This window comes from Bos indicus x Bos taurus, chromosome 12 (genome assembly GCF_003369695.1).
Source record: "Bos indicus x Bos taurus breed Angus x Brahman F1 hybrid chromosome 12, Bos_hybrid_MaternalHap_v2.0, whole genome shotgun sequence".
In the NCBI taxonomy this organism is placed as follows: Eukaryota; Metazoa; Chordata; class Mammalia; order Artiodactyla; family Bovidae; genus Bos; species Bos indicus x Bos taurus.
Genome location: NC_040087.1, coordinates 19,130,703 through 19,145,381, shown reverse-complemented (window position 1 = coordinate 19,145,381; position 14,679 = coordinate 19,130,703). Strand labels below are relative to the sequence as shown.

At 42.5% G+C, this 14,679-nt stretch overlaps 1 protein-coding gene across 2 annotated transcripts in view; it reads left to right on the top strand.

Moving 5' to 3' along the window:
* KPNA3 (karyopherin subunit alpha 3) overlaps positions 1–14,679 on the top strand; it is a 97,955-nt gene that overhangs the window by 290 nt on the left and 82,986 nt on the right. Inside the window, exon 1 of one of the 2 annotated variants that reach the window (XM_027557295.1) lies at positions 12–252. The exons of the other annotated variant lie outside the window; for it this stretch is intronic. The gene's annotated coding sequence lies outside the window, so the exon portion shown is untranslated. Of the gene's footprint in view, positions 1–11; positions 253–14,679 lie in introns of those variants that run through there. 2 annotated transcript variants of the gene reach the window in all.

Genomic DNA, 14,679 nt, shown 5'->3' with positions numbered 1-14,679 from the left:
GCTCGCCCGCCCGGTCGCGCCGGCCCTGAGGCGGCGGGGAGGGGCGGGGGGCCGGCGCGACCGGGCTGGTTCTCGCCGGCCCGCGGTGTGTCGGAGTTGGCCGCCGCCTCCCGTCCCTGCGGCCGAGGGGCCGGGCGGCGGGAGGCGGGCCGGGCTGCAGCCGCCACTGGCGGCTGCCCGGTGCGGAGACCGGGAAATGCCGGGGTTTTCGGCCCCGTCACGCGGGCGCGGCCTGCTGTCGGCGAGGAAGAGGTGTGGAGCTGAGGCGGGGTCTGCGGGCCGGGGCCTCGCGCGCCGGGGATGCTGCGGCCGCGGTCTTTCGACCGCCGCTCTGAGGGGGCGGCGCGGCTCTCGCCCGGCTCGCGGTGCAGTCTCCCGCCCGGCACGGCCCCCTCAGAGCCTCCGGCGCTGCCGCACATGGAGCCTCGGCTCCGCCGGTCCCCGCGCCTACCTTCGGCGAGCCGGGCCCAGGCGGGCGGTGGCGGCCCGCAGAGGGGGGTGGGGACCAGCTGGGTAACCGACTTGTTTGAGGGTGGCGGGTGGGGGAGGGTAGGATGCGCCAGGACCATTTTCTTAAAACCCGGTGCGGTTCCCCGGAGCAATCGTGCTGAGCTTCTTCCAGTTCGTACTCTCGTTAACCGCTGGCATTTGGAGCATGCCGAAGGTGGACAATAGTTTCCCGTCTATTGTGTGGAGGGCTTTGGAAGAGACGTTGTTCCGACCTCCGATCCCAGGACCTGTTTTCTTAGCCTTTTCTTGTAGCGGAGGGGGTGTGCATAGAAGGATCATTCCTTTGATACGTTGTACTGAAATAAAGAGGCTTGGAGGGCCTCTTGCTGTAAGCTGGTAGAATGTCCAAGTGGTTGCAAAACTGTAAACATTCATCGCGGTCACTCAGTTCGTTGCTACTCAGCATGTTGCCATTGTCTCATTAAGGTGACATTAGCAGGTACTGTTTGCAAACTCGGCTTCTGCAGGCAGCGCTAGAGGTCTCTCTGCAGCTACTGAACGCTGTGTAGTGTGGTGCACAAACTTCCCTGGGACTCTGACCTCTGGATTTGCTAGGGGGAAGGTGTTTCAGGTCCACAGCCTCCTTTTCTAATACCAGGTGACACAATTTGTAGTTTTGTCATTCTTGCTCAGAGGCCAGAGTGACTTAAGAAAGTGTGCATTTTATCCTGTCTTAAAGAGAGAAGGTGGTGGTGGTGGGGATACGCCATTCAACGTTCTGTTTTGTAGAAAAACAGAAAACTCAGGCTATTTTTCGGAGCTGCCAAATTAAATACTAATTAGGAAATACCGTGGAATTCCCATTTGACTGAGACAAATAGAGGTCATCTATGTCTGTCGTGGTCATGATTAAGCTTCTTTTATGAGAAATACTTTTAAGCAAAAGTGAAAGTTAGGAATAGCAACAAGAAATTTGGGGACTGCCTCTGATTTTTGGTCCACTTGATGATAGGAGTTAATTTTGAACTTTTCCCATCAGTATTTGTTCTTGAAGCTTACACCAGTTATAGAGCAAAGCTTAATGTAGTTTGAAACATTCCGGTATTGTTTGGTATTGTTTGTATCGAAGTAATTAACAATCTTTCCGCTTTTGGGTGTTGGTGCAGGTTTTTGTCTTTTTTTTTTTGCCTCTGTTGTGTTCTGGGAACTCAGTGATAACCTAGAAAGGACTCCTGCACATAACAGGCACACGGTAAATGGCTGCTGATGATCAGACTGTGACCACTAACTTCTCAATTCGTGAAAAAGATGCCTGGTTGCTAACTAAGCCTTCCAGCCTGAAAGTATTGATCACAGCATTACGATTCCCAGGATACAGGAAGGAAGCTAAGGCATGAAGTAGCAGACATTGAAAGGGTAGTTCCACATGGCAGGCACTTTACTAAGAGCTTCATTGATAACCGCTTTTAGTTCTTAGGACAACTTTGTGAGCAAGGTGTAGCATTATCCCCACTTCACAGAAGGAAAGTACTTAAGATGACGAAGCTCAAGACTGCTTGTGCAGGCTGCACAAGGTCATGGAGTGGGTATGAGCGTTCATTCATTGTCTGTTGGGTATATAAGGTTGCTTAGTCTGTACCTCAAGGAGTTTACTTTGACAGTTCAGCAGGAGTGTAGGGAAGTAAACCGATCACTACAGTGCAGTAACATCAGTAAGTGTATGCTGAGAACGCGTGAGGAGATCCTGACTTGGAGCTGAGCAGTCAAGGGAGATGTTCTGTTGATTCCTAGTGGATGGATGGGAGTGAGTAGATCCTGAAGGATGCAGTAAAGTTGGCCTGGGAGAGGGAGAGGGCAAGGAAGGGGCATTTCAGACGTCAGGGAGCAGTAACTGAAGAGTCCCAAGAATGTAGGGCTCTTCAGTTACCATTGTAGCTGGACTGCTAAGAGAGAGGGATGCTAGAAATGTGACTAAAGGGTGATCTGGGGTCAGATCTGCTCAAGTGCCTTTATTGTGGAATTTGGTACAACTGACACTAGACACCTTATCTAGTTTAGTCTTATCCTTTTTAGAAACTATTACCCTAGAAACTTAGGTTGCAACTTAGCTCTGTGACTAAATAGTAGTGATTATCAGTCTGTTTAAAAAACAGTGAAATATACTTTGATGAGCTATTAATCATTCCTATCTTTTCTCCTACAGAATAGATAAAAGATAAAACATTATAGATTATATAGCCAGCCAATACACAAGTTAAGATGCTAGGTGCAAGAATAAAACACATATTTTCTTTAAAAAAAAAAAAAAAAGTGTGGAGTTATGCCAGGGAATTGTGACTAGGGAGGAGGTTGAAGAACGCAGTTTCATAGTCATTCAATTGGGAATGGCTTCATAAACGAAAGATTGGGGAATTTTATAGAACGGATGTGCTAAACTTGCACTGGACACACAAGGAATTAGTGAATAAAGATCTGGGTGAAAAAAAGAAAAGTTAGATAAAGGAGGGAAGAGATGGGACTTTAAGGTTGCCTGTCGGAGCAGGCAATGGCACCCCACTCCAGTACTCTTGCCTGGAAAATCCCATGGACGGAGGAGCCTGGTAGGCTGCAGTCCATGGGGTCGCTAAGAGTCGGACATGACTGAGCGACTTCCCTTTCACTTTTCACTTTGACGCATTGGAGAAGGAAATGGCAACCCACTCCAGTGTTCTTGCCTGGAGAATCCCAGGGATGGGGGAGCCTGGTGGGCTGCCGTCTATGGGGTTGCACAGAGTCGGACACGACTGAAGCGACTTAGAAGTAGCAGTAGTGGTTTGAGAATATTTTTGTGGCAAAAAGTTGTTGATACGAAACTTCTTGATAAGGAAATCTGAAGAAATTTCAGAGTAGGGTTAGGAGGTGTAACATGATAACAGCCTGGAAAAAGGGCAGAGATAACTAGAATAAATTTTGGAGGAAAGGTACTGTTACCCATAGTATGGAGGAATTTGCCAAAAAATTAAGATCGGGGATGGTCCTAACATGGAATGAAGATTTGAACCTCCTCCCCTTCCTTTCTCTTCTTTGTAAAGCTCGGTGGAGAGAGAGGAGATAAAGGTTATCCTGAGCTTTATAGATGGAAGTCGGGGAGGGAAGGTCAGCAGTTCAAGGCTTGAGTGGGGGGAATGGATTTTGTATCTAAAACTAGGAAATACATAATGAATTCCATTTAGTGAATACTTATAAATCAGACTTGCAGGTAATTGCCACCTGGGTCAAATGTTCACTTCAAGGATGTGATATTTTAATCTGTGACAGAAACGAATGATTATTTAAAAATTCTTAACATTTATTGAATGCTTACAGTGTACCTGTTCAGTTCAGTTCAGTTGCTCAGTCGTGTCCGACTCTTTGCAACCCCATGAATCGCAGCACAACAGGCCTCCCTGTCCATCACCAACTCCCGGAGTTCACCCAGACTCACGTCCATCGAGTCGGTGATGCCATCCAGCCATCTCATCCTCTGTCGTCCCCTTCTCCTCCTGCCCTCAATCCCTCCCAGCATCAGAGTCTTTTCCAATGCGTCAACTCTTCGCCTGAGGTGGCCAAAGTACTGGAGTTTCAGCTTTAGCATCATTCCTTCCAAAGAACACCCAGGGCTGATCTCCTTCAGAATGGACTGGTTGGATCTCCTTGCAGTCCAAGGGACTCTCAAGAGTCTTCTCCAACACCACAGTTCAAAAGCATCAATTCTTCGGCACTCAGCTTTCTTCACAGTCCAACTCTCACATCCATACGTGACCACTGGAAAAACCATAGCCTTGACTAAACGGACCTTTGTTGGCAAAGTAATGTCTCTGCTTTTGAATATGCTATGTAGGTTGGTCATAACTTTCTTTCCAAGGAGTACCTGTACCAAGTATCAATTCTTTATATGCATTATTTAGTCTTATGAAGTATGTATGTATTATTATCCAAGGAAGCTTGAGGCTTAACAGTTCTCAAGTAGTTAGCCCCAGGGCCTTGGATGGTTTATGTGACTGTGTGCAACTCTTTGTGACCCCATGCACTGTAGCCCACCAGGTTACTCTGTCCATGGGCTTTTCCAGGCAGGACTACTGGAGTGGCTTGCCATTTTCTTCTCTGGGGACAGTCCCAATCCAGGGACCACTGCGCTTCAGGCAGAACCTAAACTTATAATGAAGCCATGTGACACTAAAGCCATAACTCTTGCTTACCGTGCTTTACTGTCTCTTCACTGAGTAGAACCTAAGACATGACTTGTATGATGCACATCTGAAGGTTAATAAATGGGGAAAATAATTAGGAAATCTTAACTATACCAGAGAAATCCCTGTTCTTCCCAACCCAGGGATCAAACCCAGGCCTCCCACATTGCAGGCTGAGTCTTTACCAGCTCCAGCTTTACCAGAGCCACAAAGGAAGCCCGAGAATACTGGAGTGGGTAGCCTATCCCTTCTCCAGGGGATCTTCCTGACCCGGGAATCAAACCAGGTTCTCCTGCATTGCAGCAGATATTTACCAGCTGATCTATCAGGGAAGTCCTTTTCATTATTTTAAAACCTTGCTAATAAATTTTTTTGACATTCAATTTATCATTTTGATTTATTTACCTTTTATTTTTTTTTAACTCTTGCAAAGTTTGCCTATAGTAAGAAGCCAGTTTGTTGGTTTCACTGAAAAATAGTAACTCATGTTCTTGGCCTTACCACTTAAACTTTAGGCTTCTGTTTCTTTTGTTTGTTTTAAAATAATTTTTTAATTGGAGGATAATCACTCTAAAATGTTGTATTGGTTTCTGCCATACATCACCATGAATCAGCCATAGGCATACATGTGTCCCTTCCCTCTTGAACCTCCCTCTCACCCCATCCCATCCTTCTAAGTTGTCACAGAGCACCAGGTTTGAGCTCCCTGCATCATACAGCAAATTCCTTCCTGCTATCTGTTTTACGTCTCATAACGTATATATTTCAATGCTGCTGTTGGTTTGTCCCCCCCCTCCTTCCCACACTGGGTCCACAAATCTGTCTCTGTGTCTGCGTCTCCGTGGCTGCCCTGCAGATAGGTTCATCAGTACCATCTTTCTAGATCCCACATATATGTATCTCTGATATTTGTTTTTCTCTTTCTGATTTCACTCTGTATAATAGGCTGTAGGTTCAGCTGCCTCAATAGAATTTACTCAAATGTGTTCCTTTTTATGGCTGAGCAATAGTCCATTGTATATATGTACCACAACTTCTTTATCCATTTATTTGTTGATGGACATCAATCTAGGCTGCTTCCATGTCCTAGCTATTGTAAATAGTACTGCAGTGAACATTGGGGTACATGTGTCTTTTTCAGTTATGGTTTCCTCAGGGAATATACCAGTAGTGGGATTGTTAGGTCTTATGGTAGTTTTATTCCTGTTTTTTTTTTTTTTTTTTTTCAGGAATCCCCATACTGTTCTCCATAGTCGCTGTATCAATTTACATTCCCACCAACAGTGCAAGAGGGTTCCCTTTCCTCCACACCGTCTCCAGCATTTATTGTTTGTAGATTTTTTGATGATGGCCATTCTGATTGGTGTGAGGTGATACCACATTATAGTTTTGATTTATATTTCTTTAATAATGAGTGATGTGGAGCATCTTTTCATGTGTTTATTAGCCATCTGTATGTCTTCTTTGGAGAAATGTCTGTTTAGGTCTTCTACCCACTTTTTAATTGGGTTGTTTGTTTTTCTGGTATTGAGCTGCATAAGCTGCTTATACCTTTTAGAAATTAATCCTTTGTTAGTTGTTTCATTTGCTGCTGTTTTCTCCCGTTTTGAGGGTTGTCTTTTCACCTTGTTTAGTTCCTTTGCTGTGCAAAAGCTTTTAAGTTTAACTAGGTCCTATTTGTTTATTTTTGTTTTTATTTCCATTATTCTAGGAGGTGGGTTATACAGAATCTTGCTGTGGTTTATATCAAGGAGCGTACTGCATATGTTTCCTCTAGAGTTTGATAGTTTGTTTATTTAACCGGAGAATAATTGCTTTACAATGTTGCATTGGTTTCTGTCACACAACAGTGTTAATCAGCTATAAATATACATGTATCCTTTCCTTCTTGACCCTCCTTCCTTGGCTTCAGTTTTTAATATTAGGGCTAAATAAATATTTTCTTATCCTCAAATTTAACTAGCACTAGTAAACTTGTTTCTTTCCTTGAAACCTCTATTGGCAAGAGACATACCTGCCTAACTGTTCAAGCTTAAAATCCTTATCCTCAACTTTGATTCCCTTCTTCCTTGCCTTCACTTATCTGTTAGTCGTCTGACGAGCCCTCATATTTTTGTCTTTGTTTTCAGTCTTAACACTCTGCCCTAGTGTCGGCCGCTGTCGTCGTCACCTACACAGCTGTGGCAGTGCCCAGGTTCCCCTGGGTCTTCCCTCCCCGGTGTAGCTTATGGATTGATCTTTCTGAAGTCTTTCTGTAGCACTTTTCTGGCAATTCATCCCATTGCATTCAGGATAAAATTTAAAGTCCTTAGTATGCTACACTTAATTTTACAAAAAATCGTGCCTTTTCTACCTTACCTACCACTTCTTATACTTCCTATACATTTTGTACATTTGTATACATTGCTGTATACTTGCTTTTGCTGTCTGTTTAGTGGGGCTCACTCTGACCAACTCTTTGTTCACTCAGACTCCTCCATACTGTGATACACCAAGATTGCAGTTCCTCCAGATATCATTATAGTTCAAAAAAAACCCTTCAGCAATTCTCCACAGGGTCTTTCTTGACCAGTAATATACTTAGTACTATTATTCTCTATTTTTTTCCTTCCCTCTAGTGCTTTTCTCTGAGTTTTCCTTTACGTCTTTAGTATAGACTGCTGTGACGTACAACAAATTCTCTTGTGTGTATAACAGCTGTTAAAGTGGTGTCTGTCAAGAAGCCCACTGAGTCTAGGGACCTTGGGTTATGACTGGTCATTTATTGACTAGCATGGACAATTTATTTAATAAGCACTCTTTAAGAAAGATTAGATAATATAGTTGGGAGTGAAAAGTACAGTCTAAGATATTAATAATTTCTTTTATTATTGACTTTATGGCATTAATACTGTTGTCTGACCCTCCATTGACAGTCTGTTCTACTATATTTCTGTAATGTAAACTAGTTCATATTTGAATGTTAAAGGGGAATGATGTTAGTTCATGCAAAATTCATGTAGGCTAATACTTGATTTTTACCAGCACATGAACAGTTTAGCCCTCCCAAATAACAGGAGTTGAACACAAGTAGTTGAAGTACAGAAACAGTTGAACATAGCAAGCCCAGGAGTATGCCTGTTGGCTCCCATGAAATGTGTGTTCTGTCTTAAAGGTGCTTATTGTTCTAACTGTCTTGGTGTATTTCCCTCTTTCTTCCTAATTTTGCAGAACATGAAGTTTTTCAGAACTCTATATGTCCTATAGCAGATACACTATAATACACTATAATTATCTTTTCTTGAATTCACTCTCTGGACATATAACCTCTCCTGGTCCTTCTGCCTCATTGATTATTCTTTTCGGGTCATCTTTGCCAACTCTTCTTTCTACCCAGAGTATATGCATGTCTTGAAGTTCTGTCCATAACTCGCTTCTCTATGGACTTTTTCTTGTCCACATCAGAAGTTGCCTTAGTTTTAACCACCATTTCATTGTGGGGAGTTTAAATCTGTTTTAATAATCTACTGGAAATTAATCATATGAGCATCACATCAGCTTCTTAAGCTCGAAGTGTTTAAAGCCTTTGCTTTTTTCTTTTTTCTGTTTATGGCATCATCACTCTCACCGTGACCTGAACTTGAAATTTGAGAGCTTTCCTGGACTCCTTCCTCATCTTCTACGTTCAGTCAGATGCCAGTCATGTAGCTTGATTCTCTGCTGTCTCAGGATTTGGGCCCTGCCTCTATTCCCCTGCCTCCAGCCTACTTTCAGCCTTGTTACTTCGCATCTAGCAGTTTAAAAGTTGCTTACAAAGTGGGGTTCTTGCTTCAATTCACGAGGCTTTTCAGTGAGCCTGACACCTGATTATTTCTCCAGGTTCTGTGTCCGTTCCTCACCCCCCCAGCCCCACGCCTTTAAGCTCTGGCAGCACTGAGCTGCTTATGCGTAATCTGGACTCCTGCCCTCCCCTGCTTGCCCTGCTATTTCTATTCTAAGGGCTAGCCTGCTGACTGGAGTCTCCTTCCCTGCCTCCTGTTGCCTGGCTAATTCCCACCCCTCCTAAATACTCATCTCTTCTGAGAGGTCTTTCTGAATCTCCCTCCATCCTCCAAGGTTGTTAGCAACCTTTCTTCCCTCACTGTGCTTGGAAAATTTTTTTTTTGTTTTTACTTTTTTAATGTTTTTATTATGTTTTATTTGTTTCACCTCTGTGTACCTCCATTGCATTGGTTGGAACAAAATAAACATTAAAATGTCTCCTGAATGAGAACATTCATTGTAATTTTCCTAAAGTATGTTTTCTTTTTTTTAACTGAAGCGTTCAATCTTACTTCCCCACAAAAGCCCAAACTTTTCATTTGATAGGTTAACTCCAATACTGTGGCCACCTGATGTGAAGAACCAACTCACTGGAAAAGACCCTGATGCTGGGAAAGATTGAAGGAGGGAGGAGAGGGGGACGACGGAGGATGAGATGGTTGGATGGCATTACTGACGCGATGGAAATGAGTTTGAGCAGGCTTCAGGAGTTGATGATGGACAGGGAGGCCTGGCGTGCTGCAGTCCCTGGGGTCGCAAAGAGTCAGACATGACTGAGCGACTGATCTGATGTGAAAAAATATTGAGAGATTAAGACACATGCATAGTAGAATTTTCTTATACATCAGACATGATAATTTATAATTTATTCCCAAAGACTTTGGCTACTTCTCTAAAAGATAATGCATTCTTAAATAAATAGCACATCACCCTGACACGGTTAATCATTTCCTGATAATGGCTAATGTAATCCGCATTTAAATTTCCCCAGTTGTCCTTTAATTTTTTAAAAAAAACATTTGGTTGTTAGAACCATGATTATACAAGATCTGATCACATTTGGTTATGTCTCTTAAGTCTCTTTTAATCTAGAACAGGCATCTCCCACTGTGCTTTTCATACATAATATAAAATTTACCATTAATATATATACACATAAATATAAAATTTATTGTTTATATATACATAATATAAAGTTAACCAATTTAGTGTACCTTCTGTGGCATTAGGTACATGTACATTGTTGTATAACCTTTCCCACTGTCCATCTCCAGGACTTTTCATCTTCCTCAACTGGAACTCTGTCTCCGTTAAACAGTAACTGAAATTTCCCCTCTCTCCACCTTCTGGCAACATCTCTTCTGTCTTTATAAATTTGACTGTTTTAGGAACCTCGTATAAGTAGAATCATATAACATTTCTCCTTTTGTGACTAGCTTATTTCACTTGGCATAATGTCTTCAGGTTGATCCATATTGCAGCATGTGTCAAAATATCCTTCCTTTTTATGACTGATTAGTATTCCATTATATGGACACACCACATTTTGCAACGTTTATGCACTGATGGATTCTTGGATTGCGTTTATTTTTCCGCTGTTTTTCCCCACCATTAAAAAAAAAATGGCTTTAATTTGGTGAAGGAAGAAAATCAGATCCATTTTCTTATATTTAGTCAAACCACATGAAATTGCCATTTTTACAGTTTGAAGCTGCCAAGTATCATCAAATTCCTATGGTTCAGCTTATTAGGCTGTCCTAATTACTGGCCACAGTGGGCCCCTCCCACAAGCTACAACTGTCTAGGAGCAACTTTAGTGAGGCCATTCAGCCAACCTTCAGCGGAGTGGTGGTCATCAGGCAGAGAGTAAGGCACATATATTTAGGCTTGGAGAAGCTGTGAGAATAAGTCAAGTTCACACAGTTAGTGGAGAAACTGGAACATGAACACACAGCGTTTGGTTCCATGATATCTGAACCATGGTATACATGTGTCTCTAGCCAGTCACATGTATCTAGCTGTGAAGATACCCCATGTCCAAGGTAAGAGAAACCCAAGTAAGACGGTGGGTGTTGTGAGAGGGCATCAGAGGGTGGATACACTGAAACCATAATCAAAGAAAACTAGTCAGTCTAATAACACGGACCACAGCCTTGTCTAACTCAGTGAAACAGCCATGCCCATGGGGCCGCCCAAGATGGCCGGGTCATGGTGGAGAGGTCTGGCAGAATGTGGTCCACTGGAAAAGGGAATGGCAAACCACTTCAGTATTCTTGCTTTGAGAACCCCATGAACAGTATGAAAAGGCAAAATGATAGGATACTGAAAGAGGAACTCCCCAGGTCAGTAGGTGCCCAATATGCTACTGGAGATCAGTGGAGAAATAACTCCAAAAAGAATGAAGGGATGGAGCCAAAGCAAAAACAATACCCAGCTGTGGATGTGACTGGTGATAGAAGCAAGGTCCGATGCTGTAAAGAGCAATATTGCATAGGAACCTGGAATGTCAGGTCCATCAATCAAGGCAAATTGGAAGTGGTCAAACAGGAGATGGCAAGAGTGAACGTCGACATTCTAGAAATCAGCGAACTAAAATGGACTGGAGTGGTGAATTTAACTCAGATGACCATTACATCTACTACTGCGGGCAGGAATCCCTTAGAAGAAATAGAGTAGCCATCATGGTCAGCAAAAGAGTCCGAAATGCAGTACTTGGATGCAATCACAAAAACGACAGAATGATCTCTCTTCGTTTCCAAGGCAAACCATTCACTATCACAATAATCCAAGTCTATGCCCCAGCCAGTAACGCTGAAAAAGCTGAAGTTGAACGGTTCTATGAAGACCTACAAGACTTCCTTTTAGAACTAACACCCAAAAAAGATGTCCTTTTCATTATAGGGGACTGGAATGCAAAAGTAAGAAGTCAAGAAACACCTGGAGTAACAGGCAAATTTGGCCTTGGAATACGGAATGAAGCAGGGCAAAGGCTAATAGAGTTTTGCCAAGAGAATGCACTGGTCATAGCAAACACCCTTCCAACAACAGAAGAGAAGACTCTGCATGTGGATATCACCAGATGGTCAATACCGAAATCAGATTGATTATATTCTTTGCAGCCAAAGATGGAGAAGCTCTATACAGTCAGCAAAAACAAGACTGGGAGCTGACTGTGGCTCAGATCATGAACTCCTTATTGCCAAATTCAGACTTAAATTGAAGAAAGTAGGGAAAACCACTAGACCATTCAGGTATGACCTAAATCAAATCCCTTATGATTTATACAGTGGAAGTGAGAAATAGATTTAAGGGACTAGATCTGATAGAGTACCCAATGAACTATGGATGGAGGTTCGTGACGTTGTAGAGGAGACAGGGATCAAGACATCCCCGTGGAAAAGAAATGCAGAAAAGCAAAATGGCTGTCTGGGGAGGCCTTACAAATAGCTGTGAAAATAAGAGAAGCGAAAAGCAAAGGAGAAAAGGAAAGATATAAGCATCTTAATGCAGAGTTACAAAGAATAGCAAGGAGAGGTAAGAAAGCCTTCCTCAGCCATCAATGCAAAGAAATAGAGGAAAACAACAGAATGGGAAAGACTAGAGATCTCTTCAAGAAAATTAGAGATACCAAGGGAACATTTCATGCAAAGATGGGCTCAATAAAGGACAGAAATGGTATGGACCTAACAGAAGCAGAAGATATTAAGAAGAGGTGGCAAAAATACACAGAAGAACTGTACAAAAAAGATCTTCACAACCCATATAATCATGATGGTGTGATCACTCACCTAGAGCCAGACACCCTGGAATGTGAAGTCAGGTGGGCCTTAGGAAGCATCACTACGAACAAAGCTAGTGGAGGTGATGGAATTCCAGTTGAGCTATTTCAAACCCTGAAAGATGATGCTGTGAAAGTGCTGCACTCAATATGCCAGCAAATTTTGGAAAACTCAGCAGTGGCCACAGGACTGGAAAAGGTCAGTTTTCATTCCAATCCCAAAGAAAGGCAATGCCAAAGAATGCTCAAACTACCACACGATTGCTCTCATCTCACACGCTAGTGAAATAATGCTCAAAATTCTCAAAGCCAGGCTTCAGCAATACGTGAACTGTGAACTTCCAGATGTTCAAGCTGGTTTTAGAAAAGACAGAGGAACCAGAGATCAAATTGCCAACATCTGCTGGATCATAGTAAAAGGAAGAGAGTTCCAGGAAAACATCTATTTCTGCTTTATTGACTATGCCAAAGCCTTTGTGTGGATCACAGTAAACTGGAAAATTCTGAAGGAGATGGGAATACCAGACCACCTGACCTGCCTCTTGAGAAACCTGTATGCAGGTCAGGAGGCAACAGTTAGAACTGGACATGGAACAACAGACTGGTTCCAAATAGGAAAAGGAGTACGTCAAGGCTGTATATTGTCACCCTGCTTATTTAACTTCTCTGCAGAGTACATCATGAGAAACGCTGGACTGGAAGAAGCACAAGCTGGAATCAAGATTACCGGAAGAAATATCAATAACCTCAGATATGCAGATGACACCACCCTTATGGCACAAAGTGAAGAGGAACTAAAGAGCCTCTTGATGAAAGAGGAGAGTGAAAAAGTTGGCTTAAAGCTTAACATTCAGAAAAGTAAGATCATGGCATCTGGTCCCATCACTTCATGGGAAATAGATGGGGAAACAGTGTCAGACTTTATTTTTGGGGGCTCCAGAATCACTGCAGATGGTGATTGCAGTCATGAAATTAAAAGATGCTTACTCCTTCGAAGGAAAGTTGTGACCAGCTTAGCATATTAAAAAGCAGAGACATTACTTTGCCAACCAAGGTCCGTCTAGTCAAGGCTATGGTTTTTCCAGTAGTCATGTATGGATGTGAGAGTTGGACTGTGAAGAAAGCTGAGCACCGAAGAATTGATGCTTTTGAACTGTGGTGTTGGAGAAGACTCTTGAGAGTCCCTTGGACTGCAAGGAGATCCAACCAGTCCATCCTAAAGGAGATCAGCCCTGGGTGTTCTTTGGAAGGAATGATGCTGAAGCTGAAACTCCAGTACTTTGGCCACCTCTTATGAAGAGTTAACTCATTGAAAAAGACCCTGATGCTGGGAGGGATTGGGAGCAGGAGGAGAAGGGGACGACAGAGGATGAGATGGCTGGATGGCATCACTGACTTGATGGATGTGAGTCTCAGTGAACTCCGGGAGTTGGTGATGGACAGGGAGGCCTGGCGTGGCTGTGATTCATGGGGTTGCAAGGAGTCGGACACGACTGAGCGACTGAACTGAACTACTGAGTATGTCTTTCTTTGTGGTGTTGATTAACTTGTTTTTCTTATTTCTTACTACCCTCTGAGTTTTCTGGAAACTGGAGGTTAGTTTTAAAGGCTTAATTATCTTTAAGCATTCTTGATTTTAAAAAACTCGTCAGTTGGTGATGCTGCGTTATATATCCCAATAGTGATGTTAGACTGATCAGGTAGTTCGGATGATAATGAGTAGTTTTATGTTATTATGTCAGAGTTACCATAATTGGCGAGAAGAATTTTAGTCGTTTGGGTGAAATATGATAAAGACTTGAATGTCATTTGAAATGAAAACGTCTCCTGACTTTTTGGGTAGTAAAGGAGTTAGAAAATGTATCTAGAGAATCTCACTTCAAGGTCAGTGATATTCTTTTTCCATGATGACAGCACTCCTACATTCACTTTTTTTTTTTCTTCTTAATATAAGGTTTGGCTGTATTCTCATTTCCAAGTCTCTGTTCCTTTACTTTGAAAGTAAAACAGTATTAAATAGTTAAGGACAATGTAGCTATCCTTTGTGGTAGTTTTGCCATTAAGAAAAAAATTGTCACAGCTTAGGATACCAACATAAACAATTAAAACATGGTAGAATAAATCATGACTATATTTACTTGGAATTAATCATTCCAAACTGTTGAGTTTTAGGGGTTATGAGTTTTTTTTTTTTTTTTTCCTTAGAAAAGTTTTTTTTGGCTGTATTGAGTGGTACGTAGGATCTTAGTTCCCTGACCAGAAATTGAACCCCGTGCCCCCTTCATTGGAAACTCTTGAGTCTTAACCACTGGAGTGCCAGGAAAGTCCGAATTCTATTTCTTTACATGCCAGGTTTTTTGTTTTTTTTTAAAATACTGGTGTTTCTAAAAATGTTCTATGCATGAAATTCTAGGCAAGTTCGGTTTGGTAGGAGAGACTGGC